Consider the following 18,131-nt stretch of genomic DNA (forward strand, 5'->3'; position numbering starts at 1 on the left):
TTGGGGGGAACATTTCATTTTTAGTGTGCAACTCTTCCTGGATTTGTTCTGCTTTTTCCCTACTGTTTATGCGAAGAATTTCTAGTCAGAGTAAAAAAAAAAAAAAAAAAAGGTGTTGCTTGTGCAGAGAATCCGTTTAGTAGAGCAGGCTAATAGGCTGACCAGTCATTAACTAAAACACAGCTGGGAAGAGGCTATAATCCCCCAATTTCCTTCACAAATGCAGTAAATAAATATTCAAATGAAGCAGTGCACAAATTTGCATATGTGTTAAACAAAAGCCCAGCTGAAGATTTGATTTTAAAGCTCTGCTAATGTTTCTCCCTTTTCTACCTACAATTCCTCTACCTGGAGAGTTTGTGCTTCACAAAAGTCCCCATGTTTCTCCCCAAATAGAATTTCCTTTTACTTCAAGAATTACCTTAGAAATTTCTTTTTTTGACCCTCATTAGCTGGTTCATTGAACCCCAGTTTTTAAAAGAGAATAAAAGCCACCTATTATTTTAATTTTATCCCCCCCCCTTTTTTAGATGTTTTCACCTTGAATATCTTTAAGTATAATATTTCATTGGCACACCATTCTGCAGGTTCATGGGCAGTACTCTCTTTTTGGACCCCAGAGCAAGACATACTTAGGAAAGAAAACTCAAAGGCTTTACTATGGGTACAACTGATTTGTTAGCCCCATGGCTTTTAGGAAGGAGATAAAGATCAGCTTGCTGAATTCCTCAGTCTGTCCTTTGAGATTTCAACCAAATGATGTAACATAGGATGCCTTTCCGGTTAATTATTCCTTAGAATGAGCCTCAATATCGTTACAAATTCCCCATTCTGCCTCTGCTTTCCCTCTTCTGCTCTTATTCCGTGATTGTAATTTCTAGAGTTAGATTCTAGGGCACACCTGACCTTAGGCTCTGCTGGGTTGCTTATCCTGAAGCGGTGTGAGTCCCTCCCAAGGTGAAGAAATATAATTAGAAGAAAAAGAGATCATTCAGTGAGGAGCCTAAGGTAGGACACAAGGGGTTACTTTCTCAGGGAAAAAATAGATTGCAAAAAAAAAAAAAAAAATTAACTGATTCTAAAAAGGAAAAAAAAAAAGAGTTCTACAGTTAAAGAAAGCACTATGTCAAAAATTAGCAAGGTAAATTGACTTTCACTTGTTTTCAACACTGCTTGTGATTCTTAGCAAGTCTGACTCTCCTCTCCCTAAGTGGAGAAAGAAAAACAGGAAGACAGTAGCCAGAGACCCAGAGAGTTCTAGGTTAAACTGAATTTGTCTTTTTTTTTTTTTTCTTCTTGTTTTAAGAACTGGGCTTTCATTTTACACACACACACACACACACACACACACACATCTATCTATCTGCATATAAATATAACCATTTTCTATATATTTTTTCATGCTACATATAAACATTTTCTTACATTTAAGCTCTCAGTAAAGTGAGTTGCATAGATTTGAGGTTTGGATCTCATCATAAAGAAACAGGTTAATTATGGAAACACTAAATCAGAATTGGGTCTTTAATATATTTTCACATAAGTAATAGAGGAATTATTTTTGCCAAGCTGTACTTAAAAGCATGAGAGGAATCTTTATTAGTGTCTTGTTAGTTACTTGCTAAACAACATACTAACTGTGATATTTAAAAGCAAGTGTAGCTTAAGCAATAAAGCTTTTTAGATCTGAGATAATAATAGACTGTTTTCTTTCGTATTCAGTCACATTTTAAAAGTATACTTTTAGGGAGCAAATCTCTACCACATTAATGGACATGCTTTGTATTTGAACAAGACCATGTCAGTATAGTTTGTTACCCTTTTATACAAGTAATTGTTTTTTCTTGAAGTAAATAAAAGGTTTAATACCATAAAGCTAGTTCAAGCATATCTTCTCATTAATGTAAAACTCAAGTTGTGTGACTTGTGTTGTATATCTAGGAGACTATTTTGAAATGAATCTTCAAAGCTATGTATATTAAATGGCAAAGTAACAGTATGGGATCTCTGGTTTTTCTCTTGAGTCCTATTTTTCGCTCATTTCTTTAACAGGTCATTAAACTATGTTTTCCTGGTCAGCCATAGTAGACTATCCCCAAGGTTACCTTATTTGATCACACTAGGCTTGATGAGAATAAGGACCCAGGGAACACCTGTTGAGTTGAGATGCAGTTCCTTTGCACCTGCCTGCTCTCCCTGCTGAACTTTTCATGAAAAGTGGCTTAAAAGTAGAAAAGTGGCCTGAGCACTTCTGATGATGTACCTAAAAGATTGTAGTGAATCCAGTGGCACGAGTTCATCCACAGTCACTTTGTAGTTTCTACAAAAATTGTACTAGAGATGCTATTTGAAAAAGAATTATAATGCTATTTTCTATTTGCATAGGATGGCAAGCTACATTTTTCAGATAAAGCCAAATGAATTATCTGTTTTGATTTTCACCCATTCCCTTTTCTTGCTTTTATTATTGTTTTGATTGTTTTAAACAAACAAAAAAGTTTTTCATAATTTCTTTTTCCTTATTTTACCTTTTTTTTCCCTCTATTGTGAGTGGCCATAAGTTACATGGAATTATGCTGCTGTGTGTTACATTGGACCTTTTTAATCAGCTGCGTGTCAATGACTCTGGAATTCATTTAGGTAATCATAAGTTGTGAAGTGACAAAAAACTACCAGAGAGGGAACATTTTAGTCTGTGTGGCAGGGAGATTTTCATCAAACATTCTGTCTGAACAAACGTATGTCCAACAGTCCAGTCTGAGGTCACAGCTGCCCCAGAATTTGAGTGGTTGGAGATATTTTGGGATGCTTTCATTAGAAGGTACAAAGTACAGTTAAGAAACAGGCTTGGGGCGCCAGCATGTGATTATGGCAAGACGGGGCTGACCACTGGGAAATTTCTGAGCCAACAAGCCCGGAGTCAGGCTGACCTCCCTGGAGCCAAGTCCACAGAGAGCACCACCCAGCACACCTTCTTAGGGGCAATCTGAAGCTCTTGGTGTTCAAAATACTCATCTGAGCAACAGATGTTTTTGTAAGACAAAAGTATTGTACATTTGTAAATGTTCTGTTTATGAATCTTGTTGCCATTCTATTTTTAAAGGTGATTGTATCCCCCCCAAAATACCCTTATATTTAGAGTCTTGCTGCCTGTCTCATGGTGTTGGTGGAGGGGGTGTGTGTGGGGGGGTAGTTGTTGCTATAGAGCTCTAACCACTATGCAAGAGTGACTTTCTTAGCCGACAACACATTACCAAGAGCTTACTCAGGGAACCATTATATAAAGTAGGTATTTTTAGAATTCTTACGTTTAATGCCATTTAAAGCTTCTGAGTAAAATTTTAATTTCAATTTCTGATTAACAAACTATTTCTTTCCTTCTTAACTCGTGATTTTTGCTTCTTTTGCTACTTGTAACACCCAAACTTAATTTCTCTCTTCCGATTTTTAAGCACTCTGTTTATACAAAGCATGGAATAGTTAAAATGAAAAATAATTTAAAGAAGGTGTCATTTGATAACCATGACAACTCAGAAGGCAATAAGAAGAAATTTGGAATCTAATATTTGCTTTATGAGCAGAAGAAAACCTGGCAATTGAAGTAATAATCCTCAGTTATCTGGCAGAGTTAGAGCATGGTTAAAATAGAATAAATATTAAGAAAATAGGAAATATCAATATGATAACTTGAAAATAAAAAAAAGATGAGAAATCTGCTATCTTTCACTTTTTATCATCTTAAAACTTCTTACAAAGTCTTTCTACCTGAAAACACAATATTATCCTCTGAAACTCCTATAGTCATCTGTTCTCTGCCCTTTCTACCACTCCCATCCCAAATACACACAAAAATACCCCTCCAAGATGTTTGGATTAAGCAACAGTGCGTATGTTTTCTTAAAATTACAGAAAAATAAAAGAGGAATAAAATGCTAAACAGGTAAATTCATTATGAATAAATTATATTAAAACATTGACTCAGGGTGTAAGGGATTTCAATTTAATTCGACTTGACTTAAGTAAAGCCCTTGAGCTTTTACAATTCAAAATTAACATTTCAAGTTTGGATGCTATTAATAAGAAGAAGGTGAATTACACATCAACCAGGACAGACTAAGCTCAGAACAGTAGTGACTGTAATTGTCAGATTTCTGCGAATGAGACAACATACCAATGATAATGAAAACTAAGATTTCTCCAGAAAAGACAAATCTATATAAATAAAGTCCTATTTACTGTTTCTTAGTCTGTCTTCATGTGGGGACATGTGCCTGTGTGTGTGTTTATGTGCATGTGCCACACATTTGCCTCTTCTCTAACTTATTTCCTCTTTTATTGTTTTTTTTTTTTTTTCCTTTCCTCTTTTAAATATATCTTAAGGTCTTCTCCAGCAATTCCAGGCCATCTGTCCTCACGGTACCAAATAAGCATTCATGGACACATGGCTGCCTCCTCCAGACTGACAAAGGCTCTTTAGTACAGCGAAGAGAAATGACCCAGCAGCAGTGGTGAAGAGGCCTAAAAATATTTAAAGTAAAAAAATAACAAGACCCACCAACTTTCTCTTTTCTTGACACCCCCTTTTATCTTAAGTTTATTTCATGTTTTATCATTGGAATCTGCCCTTACAGAATGCATTTGCATAATTGCCTACCAAATTAGATATAAGCTTATTTTTAAAGGTGAAGAATCCTTATATCAGAAAAAGAAATTAAAAATGTTTAATTTCCTTATAAGAAATGGCTGCATATATTCTCATATAGTACAATAGGAAAGAATTTAAAAGACAGAAAGGTGATAGATAATGTATATGAAGAAACTCCTAAAATTTCTACTTCTATAGCAGATACAAGAGGTTTAAGAGATATGTTTTTTTTTCTTAGCAGTTTAATAAGAATGCTTCCAATGAGAAGATATGCTTTTAAATAACTTACATAAATTCTAAGATAGTTAAGACACAGATTTTTTTTAAAAGTCACAGGATTAAAATTTTACATAAAAGAGGTTGACTCATTTTACAGTTGACCAGTCTTTGATTTTTTGCATGCTCTATAGAAAATCAACTTGTTTTATTCCCAATGAATATTGTTTTCTTTTATAAATTTGTTGATTTATTAAAGCATTTTATCTAATGAAAAATATTTTAATTGGATGTAAATTATCACTTTATTTTTTCACAACAGATGCTGTGTGAATTACATGAACTTATATGAATTTCTGAGCTACTCATAAGTATTCAGAAAACTGCTGAAACCTGTTAGCTGAATAGAAGATAAGATATCCCTATTCTCTTTATGAACCAAACCTTGCATATGTAAAAATCATTAGGCATTTTTTCCCTTGAAACTTAAGAAATATATTTATAAGCAAATGTTTCTTCACTTTTATACCTACACTATATAGGCTTCCACCTATATTGCAAATTGATATCTTCTGTGACTTGAGTTTTTCTTTTTTTTTTTAATAATGGCTAAATACTACCTATCATGTATCTTATGTTAAAAGAAAAGAATCCTACTCATAGTTCTTATTATAAATAGATAAGACCTTCATAAATATTTCCTTAGTGTGCTTTTGGCTTTCCTTTAGTTAGCTATAGTTAACTTTCTAGAAGGTAAAAATATTCTTTAAAATGGCCATAATAAAGAATTTCAATAAATTTTAGAAAGAAAATAATATCTTTTAAAATGGACCTTGAATTATGACACCAAAATTACATTATCCTATTGGTATAACAAAACGGTAATCTGGCTTCTAGAGAAATTATCATCTCACCTATCTGAAACACAAACCAGGATTTCTAGTTTCACAAAATGTATATCATGGTGGATACACTAGTAAATTGGACTTGTAAGGACTCTGTCATTAGTGTGTAGAGTGGGTGGAGGAGATAAGATGGGGAAGAAGGAACTGAATTTAGGTGGTGCTGAATTTCATTAAGAAGCAAGTGTTCATCAGTGTGTGTCTTACATTGTTCAATGGTTTTTATAGAATGTTTTCCCCACTTTAAAAAAGTCTAGTGGGTGTTCAGTAGGTTCTTTTGTTGTTCAATCTGTCAATTAGAATTCTGCAACAAATCTTAAAAAGAGGAACAAAGTATGATAGAAAGTTCTTACTTTAAAACTTAGAAAATGTGAATGCCACATTTGTGGCATTGTGTATAAACAAAAGAGGAAAAATAACCACAGATTTTATATAAGTTTAAAAAGAAGAAGCATGGCGCTCTCTGAGAGCCTTAAGGCTGGAATTAGAGACAGGTCAAGGACCTATGTGAGAAGAAGGCAAGATCAAAGCAGCAGAACTCCACAGATAGTAGATAAAATGTCTATACATTTATGGTTTCATTTTGGCTGACAAACCAAAAGAGAGAATAAATTAAAGCTCTAACTCAGACTTTTCCCAAAACCTAGATAAATGGGTAGGGATCAAGGGCCTGCTTCATCTCTAATATATCAAACCATTTAAAAGAAAAGAAAAGGATATGGGAAGAAAGACCAGGAAATGCACACATTTGCTTTTGAGGATCAGTTCAATCCTTCCTACCTATGATATAAGCCCAAACCAGCTGTCCAGCATGTAGGGCATTTCTTGTAATTATTTTTCTCATTGATTTTTTTCCTTATTATTTCTTTTCTCATTCTTTTTAGTTTATCATGAAAATTTTCTAATGATTTTGAGTGGGTGAAGATTTGGAACCATACATCTTTTTTTCTTAATTTCATAGAAAGAAAGCAATTGACCAATTACTTGAAGACAACCTGGTGAACTGGACTGTAAATCAGTGAAGCAGCAATTTCACCCTTTGGAAAATGACATAGGAAAACAGAGTAACAACAGGCATCAAAGCTAAACAGATCTACACTATAAATTCTTACTCCATTTGTTACCCTCATGACATCCGCACTTCTCAGAGTCTCAGCCTCCTTTCTGATCAGGGAATAATAACTGCTTTATTATTGGATGATAATGAAAACTAAACATGATACTAATATAAAATGCCAAAAGAGGTTTGGGGCAGAGTGGGTGCTCAGAAAATATATAGCCCCCACTTCTGCCTACCTCCACTTGGACTCCCTAGAAGCACATGACCAATGTAATCACCAGAAGAAATGAGTGCTCAGAAACTTTCTGGAACAATCAGAAATGGTTTGAGATATTTTTAGTATTGAAGTCAACATCTTAATTAAGAATCTGAACAATGAGAAGATAATTTCCATGTTTAAAAGGTGCATGTGGGCAACACTGGTAAGGGGGTTTTTCTTTTAAAAATCCCCTGCTCAAAGATGCAACCATCATGAGTTCTACAAAGGTATCAAAATTATTGTTTTCTTTAAAAATTCCCCTCAATTCGTGTATATTCAATACCAAGGTATGGAATCACACAGAAGAAAGTATGAATTTGGAATATGAATCTGTTCACTTAAAATTCTAACACGATTATAAATAAAATTTATAAGTACATGGATTTGAGTAATAAGGAAATTTTTATTATTTAACAAAATAACACTGAATATATCATTATTTGACAGTGAAAATGAATTTATATTATTTTCAATTAAGGAAATTATGTCATCTATGGCAATAAATTAATAAATAATTTTAAAACTAAAAATAATTTTCAAATTACTACATGTATTTAATATGTGATATTACCTTATTTTAGCCAATTATTTCATTTTTGTGTGATTAAACATTTTTTTAATTTTAAATTTCTAATAGGAATCTCCGTATTAATATATGTGATGAGAATGAAGATAAACAATTACTGAATCTAGTGTAAAGCCATTATTTAATAGAAAATGTGATATTCTTTAAATGAGAATACATTTCTGGAAAAACAATCACACCATACCATAAAACTTCATAAAATTTTTAAATATCATTTTTGTAGTTTGAGAAAAAAGAATTTACTTCTGATGAATAATATAAAAACATGCTTTGTCTCTATTTGGATTTTTCTGGAAGTCATAATGGTCTTATTCCAAATAAGTCTATAAATGTAGAATTTCATTGTGGTTAAATCTGGACAAAGTATGAGCAAATATAATTTTGTCATTTGTCATAATTTATAAATTGAATAGCTCAATTTCTAACCAATCCAGGAATTTTTTTTTACACAAAAAACATTCACCATGTTTTTGTGCATTTCACCAAGTTCTCAGAACCACCACTAGAGTCGTGGTCCTGCCTTGATCACAGAACTAAGCAGAGAAACACAGAAGCCTGCTTTGAAGTGGCATGTGTTCCATTTTACCTGTATTACAAATGGTCCAGATATTCTTTGGAGCTTAGATGTTCTTGAGGGTACTGATATCACTTACACTAAAAATTCCAGGAGATCAACACATAACTTTGCTTTTCCCATAGAGGAGAAGGAGTCCAAATTACTGTGGAGAAAGAAGCACAAATACTTCCTCAGAATCTCTTAGGTCACGTACTAATTATCACGTTCTCTTGTCCTCAGACCAATAAGTGGAAGGTATATGATGGTATGTGAAAGAAAATGGCTAACACAAAGGAAAGGCCAAGGGTTTAGCTGGCTGCTGGTGAAAACAGTTTCATAAAACTTTGGTTTGGTTTACATGATAGTAAGTGGAAATAGTTTTTCTGGCTAGTTCAGGCAATAAGACAGGACTGGTAAAGTATGAATTTGAGTTTCTGTCTGAAGAACATATAATCTGACCATAAATCAATCCATAGGCATTTTATCTAACTCTAGCCTAGACAGAAACCATCTACCCTTTTCTGAGATTTGAAGTATTATCTACATTTTAACATCAGATCTAAGAAAAGATAAAGAAAATCATTCTTTGAATCTCTAAAAATCACATTAACAATGTAATCAGAATAGGCTGGATTATACTGAGATGTTGTCACCAAAATTGGAGTAGATGAGTACAACAACAGCACATCTCTTGTTGGTGTTACATGTTCATCACAGTAGAACTCGAGAACTCTGTTTCACTGCAAGCTGATGAAACTTCATTGTCTGGAATATTGTTGGTGGCTTCAGCTATGGAAATGAACAGAGAAGTGAATTTTCTCTTGAAGATCCCTTCTCAAAGTGACACCTGTATCCTCTCTGTACATTTCACTAACCAAAGCAAGTCATTAGGAACATGAAATGTGTTTCATTGCCTGAGGACAGGGAAGTGCAATTTAACCTGAAAGATGAGTTAGTAGTAGATATCAGAAGAGAGAGAGAGAGAGATTAGAGGGAAAGTTATAATGGCTTTTGTCTTTTTCCCTTGTTGTTTACAATTTCTTTCATTTTAATGATTATGTAAACACACCATATTAATGTGATTAAAATATCCTTTGAAGTTCATTTCAGACAAAAGGTAGCCCCCTGTTCCCAGACATCCATCTTCTGAAATGATTTTTCACAAAAGAACAGCACCAGAGAATAGTTGAGCTTGCAAAATTATATATATATTTTTTGCAATAAAAATTCTACAGTCTCAGTGTATGAGTAATACTATAGGACACCACCTTCCCAGTTTATTTTTTATGTTCTTTCAGTCTTCAGTTGAAAGTTAGGGCTCCTGTTTATCCAAAAATGTCCTTGGATTGACATAGCCATTATGGCCCCAGTTGTTATTGCTGTGCTGTTGCCAAGGCAGCCAAAATATAGACCTAGGTTCAAAGTAGTAACTGGGTGTGTAAGAGCATAGCCACTTCCACTCTCATGAATACAGCTGCTTGAATGTGACAAATGCCATTATCATCATGGGTCTTATTACCTCAAGCCACAAGGTGCTCTCTGAACAAATGCTCCATTTTAACTGTCAGATTCTGGAATGTGTCACATTTTTCTTTGGATCTTTGGGTGATTGTAACAGCTGTTTGTAAACATTGTAAAGCCCACATTAGCTAAAGAATGGATAAGAATATTTTGTCCCAAATGTCTGCCCCCTGAACTGTGATAAGGAATCCAGCCTGTATACTGACACTTAAGCAGTAGGTTTAAATAGCAACCAGTATCAACTTCCAGTTGAATAAGTTAATAGGCATTTTCAGTTTCTGACTCAATCTGGGTCAGTTTTCTTTCATCTGTGGCCTAAGAACATTCAAGGGTATTCAGATCTTTAATGGGGGAAAAAAAAAAGTGACATACCAGCAGGTATTTCCAACAAGATTTTGGCTGAGCAATATTTTCACTAAGAATCTAATATATCCTTATTGACAGTTAAAAGTTACTAGTGCTTGTTTAAGAGCAGTCCTTTCCTTTAGAAACAGGCACATGAACAGCTTTAGAATTTGTCATGCTCTGATCTCTTTCATTCTGAAAATACCCCATGCTATTTTATGTGGTGGTAATGAGTTAGATATTTCTAGTGCTTGCCTGGGTAAGCAGTCATGAGGGCTGTTGTAATAAATAAATAGTAAGAGTACATTACTCTGATAATAGCAACTTTCATTGAAGGATGTGAATATGCTTTGCAAAAAAAGTGATATAGAATCCTTAGAAAGGCTTTTATTAGTAGAAATGTAATACAGCAACTTTTAAATGGAACAGTAAAGCAGACTGCAGAAAGAATTTCTGACATTGTGTTTCTAATATCATTGCACTTTCGGACATCCAGGCTCTCAACCCAAGCAGTTGAATGCTAAGAAAATTCCAGTAAGCAAATGAACTTGTACCATATTAAATATTATGGGAAAACTAGTCCTTCAAATTTTTAGATTTTTTTTTAGGTGAACATACCTGCCAATAAATTGCATTAGTTTCCCTTTTAAAAAGCCAGGTGATATATATTCAGTTCAGATTTTACCTAGGATTGAAAACAACATTCTTGCATTAATTATCCAATTCACTTGTCTGCTTTTACGGAGTAAGTTATGGTAGCCATTACCTTCAAAAGTTAAAGATATTTCCCATAAGTTTGCTTAAATAGAGCTCACTACTATTTTATATATAATGATTATGACAGTGAAGATAAAACTCAAATATTTGTTTATCAAACAATTGCTTTTCTTGAGAAAGTCAATCTTTTTTTGTTTTTTCATGTTTTTTTGGTACTGGGGATTGAACCCAGGGATACTTAATCACTGAGCAACAAAAATCAGTCTTTTTATTTATCAAAATACTTAGATAATAATTAAAATTAGGATTAAAGGCATTACTACCAAGGTGACTTATATACATAGTGAATAACAGGACAAAGTCAGACTGAGATTTTGCCATGGCTAATACAGACTTGACGGTGTGGGACGTATATTTTCATTTTAAATATGCAGACAAGTTTTTAAATGTTTTCTTTTAGTGTGATGTTTAGACAAATTGAGGTTCTAGTCTCAACACACACACATATACAAATTCACTTTCTGTCTTTCTTTCTCTCTAAGGGAGAATCTTAAAATGAAACTGGCAAAGCTGTGTTCCACTCTTTTATAGTGTGATGTTTGTGAGGTTTCTCACATTGTTCACATGTTTCCTTGAAATAAAGATGGCACTTTCATTCGGGCATGCATCCTGAATTTCCTTGTGAAATCAAAATTGAAATTGGAGCCTAGGAATAGTGCCTGAGATCTTTTATGTCTATTTTGTCATGAAAACTATTCTTTGTTAAGGCTGTCCCTACATAAGTGGGAGGAAAGAATAGATATTTTTTTGTTCTATTGTCTTCTGCATCTCTTAGCATTATTCTAACATATTCTTGTATGTTTTAAGTTTTACTCTTATTCTTATGTCCCCAAGAGAATACAACTCAGTGCCCCTGAGAAGGTAAGAATTTTAGAAAGTGTCCAATTTATAGATTTTGCAAACCCTCATCTATCATTCCATGTTTTCTGGAGTACAGTTCTGAGATTTAGGAATGATAAACATAACAATATATTATGCATCCTACATCACATGCAAATACTATCCATCCTATCAAGGGATTTTGTTCAGAGAATTCTCTATAGAAATATTGTTATAAATGGTCACCATATTTCTAAGTTCATAGAAAAGAAGTAAAAACAAACTTTAAACTTCATTTGGTACTTAGTAACTCTGCTCCCTTCCAGACTGCCCCATTTCCTAGTATCCTCCCACAAAAATGCCAGACTCTACAATAGTAGATCTCAGCTTTGTTAATAACAATCTGAGAGCACAAATTTTCACTAATTCATGAAAGTGTGAATAGCTGTTAATCCCTTAAACTCCCAAAGGTCTAAAGTGGTTAAAATAGCTGTTACTCAAAGAAATCATGAATCTGTAGGATTTTCTTTCTTTTTTTTTTAGTTGAAGATGAACTCTTCCCTCTTCCTTTATCTTATTTATTTATTTTTTTTTCAATGTGATGCTGAGGATCCAACCCAGTGCCTCACACATGCTAAGTAAGTGCTGTACCACTGATTTACACCTACAGCCCCAACCTGTAGGATCTTAACACAACATAATAAAGAGAGCTAAAAGTGTCCAGATGATATCCAAAATTTATTTTCAGTTGACACGTACGGAGATCATATCACTCCAGACTTTTATCTATCTCTGGATCTTTGTATCTACAATTCTCATAATTTGGGAAATCTTTTCATTCCTAACTTTTTGCACCATAGAATCCCTAAAAAGTCCAATTTTTCTTCATTATGGTTCTCATTTCAGCAGCTATGAGGCACTGGTGTGTGGGGAAAGTGTGCCAGGAAAGAAAATATTGTGCACATTGTTATTGGGCAAATCAGAAACTGTATTTGCATTCAATTAGGGACTTTCTGGTGATAGTGCCTTACCTGAAACTGTTAGGAGTGCATGATTTGGGGAAGGCTATCGAAGACATATTGAAGTTCCTCAAATCACACCATTGGTGTAGCCTTTTCTACTCCTAACTCAAATATTCATTTTACTAATTTCTAAGTTAAATAGATGAGGTTTATAAATCATAAACCTGTCTTTCCAGTCATGGTCCTAACATTCACTAGCCCTGTATTTTTTGGGGAAAATTACTTCATCTCTTTCAGTTTTTTATTTTCCTTCTAAAACAAATAAAATTTTGCTCTAGTTGTGTCTTAGAAAGATGCTGGTGGAGACATGATATATGAATAAACGTGAACAGTCTCAAAGTTAGGAGCACTGTGTACATTTCACCTGTTTTAATTGCAAAATATTATGAGATGGAACAAAATGCAGTCTTAAAAATTGTGGATGTGTAACCGACGTGATTCTGCAATCTGCATTTGGGGTAAAATTGGGGGTTCATAACCCACTTCAATCTAATGTATGAAATATGATATGTCAAGAGCTTTGTAATGTTGTGAACAACCAATAAAAAAAATTTAAAAAAAAAATTTCCTCTGGTTTTAAATTAGTTCTAATGTAGAAATCAGGCACAAAATTTAAGAAAGTAAAAATGTCAACCACTTTTTTTTTTTCCCCTGTAGTGGGAGATTGAACCCAGGAGTGTTTAACCACTGAGACAGTCAGAAACATTTTTATATTTTATTTAGAGACAGAGTCTGGATGAGTTGCTTATGGCCTTGCTAAGCTGCTGAGGCTGGCTTTGAAGTCATGATCCTTCTCTCTCAGCCTCTGGAACAGTTGTGATTACAGGCATGTGCCACTGCATACAGCTCAACCACATTCTTAAAAACTGAAATCAACATGAAGTTTCTGATTTTATAAGGTATTTGCTGGGATATTGTTTTAGTCAGCTTTTTCATTGTTGTAACAAAAACACCTGATATGAACATTTTAGAGGATGAAAAGTTTAATTGAGGGTCACAATTTCAGAGGCCCCAAATCATAGACAGCCGATTCCTTTGCTCTGTGCCTGAGGTAAGACAGAACATCATGGTGTAATGGTTTGGCAGAGGAAAGCCACTGGGTACGTGCCGCCAAGAAGAAGAGGGAGAGTTCTTCACCAGGAACAAAAAATATAAAGCCCAAAGTGATGTCCTGAATGACCTACCTCCTTCAGCCACACCCTATTTGTCTAAGGTCACCACCCAGTGAATCCATTCAAGTGGATTAATGTGGTGGTTATGCCACAGCTCTCATAATCCAATCACTTTGCTTCTGAACTTTCTTGCATTGTCTAACACATGAGCTTTTGGGGGACACTTTGTATCTTAAAATATAACAGATATCTCTATAAAATCATGATTTAGAATGCCAGGAATGCAGCAAACATCATCAATGAGAAGGTAATTTTTTCTCCCTTTTATGTCCTGTGTCTTTTACACTTGAGGTCCCAGTATTGATGTTCATTGAAAGATATTTGAACATATGTGTTAAACTAAAATTAAATTGAACTGAAATTAAATAGACCATATAAGCATTTATTACAGCACATGGTTTTGTTTTGAAACCTAAGAAACACGCTTTGAGAAATTTAAGATGTAAATAAGGAAATATTTGAAGATATTGTGTCCTGCATGGATAGAAAAGGGGACAAGAAAAAGTGAACTTTCTATGTTATTGTCATTGGGGTCCGTTAACATCAACAGTTTATGAAGCTAGGAAACAGCCACAATGTGATCCATTCAGTCAGATATTTGCACTTCACCCTCACAAGATGATGTATATACAAACTCAACCATCATACATCTCATTTCCTCAGACTGCAACTCCCCAGACTTGGGTGTATAGTATTCATCATAATATATGCCTAATCAATAGCTCCATTTGGTAAAAATCTGAATTATAGTTATCAATACTAATGTTCCAAAAGATATCACAATTGATCTTATTCTTTCTAAAATGTAAAATATCATATTGCTCCACCAATTAGGAAAATATTTTAGTAATCTTTACAATATATATTCATTGAGTATATTAATATATACATATGTATATATAAATAACAATCTTAAGTTATATTAATATTATCCTATCCTAAAACCAGTTTTGTTTTGTTCAAATTATTTTGGTACTTTAAATTTATCCTTATTTTCTTTATGAAGAGACCTGTGTGTCACAGCATGCAAATTAAAAACCACATGTGAGATAGTAGAGGATAGGAAAGGCAGCAGAATACAACAGACATGAGTATGTCAATATGTAAATCAGTGGAAGTGTAACTGATGTGACTCTGCAATCTGTATACGGGATAAAAATGGGAGTTCATAACCCACTTGAATCAAAGTGTGAAATATGATATATCAAGAACTATGTAATGTTTTTAACAACCAATTAAAAAAAATAAAAATAAAAATAAAACATAAAAAAACCCACATGTGAATTTAACAGACTAAGGAAATTTTTTAATCAGTGTATTGTTCTTAGCTTAGGTGAGAACAGATTGAACAAGGTGGCCTCCATTATGTAACTTGCTAAATAATTTGGCCCAGAGAGTCAGAGAAGAACCCATTGACCTCCAAAATGAAAACGATAGTGAAAAGGTAAGTCAGAAATCTGAGTGTCACCTCAACTACTGACTCTCCCTTACTCCAAACTTTATCTTTTAAATATCTTTTACATTTCTGAATTTCATCTAGCACAACTCTCCAGTCACCACTCTTTCCCTTGAATCACTGAAACACTCTCCTACTCTTCTAATGGTCCTTCCTTCCTCCCTCCCTCCCTCCCTCCCTTTCTCTCTCTCTCTCTCTCTCTCTCTCTCTCTCTCTCTCTCTCTCTCTCTCTCTCTCTTTCTCTCTTTCTTTCTTTCTTTCTTTCTTTTCCCATTTTTTGAGACAGGTTCTAAGTTGCTCAGTTTGGCCTGAAACTTGTAATCCTCCTGCCTCATCTTCCCAAGTCCCTAGGATTACAGCTGTGCACTGCTGCACTTGGCTCCTAATGGTTTATTATGATCCGGTTTTTTGAAATCAATTTCCCCTGTTTTAGTCAAATAATTTTCTAGTAATATCAAACCTCTTCCCTCAAGAAAAGTCTCTCATATGATTTCCCTTAGTCCTAAGGACACAGGGATCCATTTATTTTATTTGTTCATATTAGACCTTGCCTTTTATGTGGGTGATTTTCCTCAACTTCCTCAAGATTCTTGGATGTCTATTCGTGCAAGTGATAAGACTATACTAAAGGGTAAGAAGATAGCTGACATAACACTGTGTTTGCTTTTGTTCAGTACTATATTTCCCCGCAAGGCCTCTCACCTGAATGAGAAGGCTGACTAAAGGTTCTGTGTAAGTGGGGAAAGTCAAGGGAATGTTTTGATAGCTAGTCTCTTTGAAGTACCCATGGGAAAAAAGCAAGTTACAGAGCAGGAGCCTCCCACAGTCTCCTGTATTCTACAACCAAAGGGAAGTGTTCTTCTGCCTTTTATTTTAAATTTACCTTTTATGTGTGCGGGTCTAGAGTTATGCTAAGATGTGCTTCAATTCTCTCTGACTCCAGCACCTTGGAAATGTGACTTTGTTATGTATATCAGTCACTTGCCCACTGGATTTCATTGATGATACATTATTTGCTTTCCCTGGTATCCTAGTGTTATTCATTTTACTGTATCATTCTGTCAATTCAAAGAGACTTTGAGACAAAGAAAATACAGGCAGATTTGAGAATAGTTCTTAGGTATAGGCCTTGGCTGGCAAATTGTAGCTTTTGTATTTTTACTTGTCTGAAGGAAGAGTTCTACTCTGTCTGCTTTTTGAGAAGTGGCTTCCTAAGTAAGGACACAGGAATATGTCCTAGCCTTTTGCTGCTGCTATATCTGCTGATTGATCTTGGAGGTCTTTGATGACTGTTGTTAAATTTTATCTTCTTTCATTTCCATATTAATCATATTTTATTCTTTTGCTGCCTCCTGAAATTTCTTATAATATTTTGATTCACTGATGAAATGTTTTTTTTTCCCTTTCCATAGTGTCATTGGTATGATTCATTTTAATTTGTCATTTCTGGAAATTCAAAGAAATCCTGAGAAAAAAGAAATATATTAATATATTTGAGCTTACTAAATCATCAGAAGCTTAATTTGCCTTTTTTTTTGTTTTGTAAAAAATGTTCTGAATAAATTAATCATTAAAATTTTAAATTGTAAAAGACATAATTTTAATATCTAAGAGATCTCATTTTTTTCCTCCGTCTGTACTGGGGATTGAACCTAGGACTTCACACATGCTAGGTAAGCACTCCACCACTGAACTATATGCTCAGCTCAAGCTTACTATTATTACCCTTAAGAAACTTTAAAAAAAAAAAATTTCTATTAGCTTACAAATAACTTTATCCATTTAAAAAAAAAGTAACTCAAGAATCAATTCATAAAACTTAATTGTTTGACTATACTATAATCAATAAATTTAATGTCTTTATAAAGATTCTGTTTTGAAACTGAGACATTATTTTAACAAATTTCAATTGATTAATTATAAACTATCAATATTCAATAATATGAAAATCAGTCAAATGATGCAAAAACATACAATTTTGATGCAAAATATATAATGGGTAATATTTTGAAAATTTTCAGCTATTTAAACAAAACCTTATTTGTTATGCAATCTTCAGTCAATCTTCCTGCTGATTATTTCCATCATAGTATATTTTCGATAATCACATTTTTAAGTCAATTGAAATTATAGTAACTAATGAGGATTAACTAAATTATATACCTTTCTAAATTCTCTTAGCAAGTAACAGATGACCAATAAATGATTCAATGAAGACTTGAAACCCATCATAATGTTCTCATAGGAACTGATTTTTATAAAGAATTCATGGTGGTAAAGAGGAGAAGCAAAAATAATAAAATATATGGTGTCTCTCTTCTCAAAATGGATACAAATATTATTGGTGGATACAAAATATTTAATCATCACTGAAATCTAACCTTAAAAATTAGTCTCCAGTTCATACATATATTTACATATATTTCACACAGAAATTCCATTAAATATGTCTTCAGAGAACTCAGAGGATCAGCCAAAAAAAAAAAAATGTTTGTGCTGGGGTTGTGGCTCAGTGGTAGAGCACTTGCTTAGCATTTATGAGGCACTATATTTGATTCTCAGCAACACATAAAAATGAATAAATAAAGGTACTTCCATCTACAACTAAAAAATGTTTTAAAAAATGGTTCTGTGTTAAGAAATGACTTTTAACTAAAGGTGGAGTAAAATTATACTAATGTTATTTTCAACTATTTGTTCAAGACACTGATTCCTTTAAAATGGCCCTTAGTCCAATTTGCTATTTCTTTCTGCTGTTTTTCATCGTCAGTACCCCTATATTTCTCAGATGCTCA

This window comes from Spermophilus citellus (assembly GCF_964194105.1).
Source record: "Spermophilus citellus genome assembly, chromosome: 1".
Classification (NCBI taxonomy): Eukaryota; Metazoa; Chordata; class Mammalia; order Rodentia; family Sciuridae; genus Spermophilus; species Spermophilus citellus.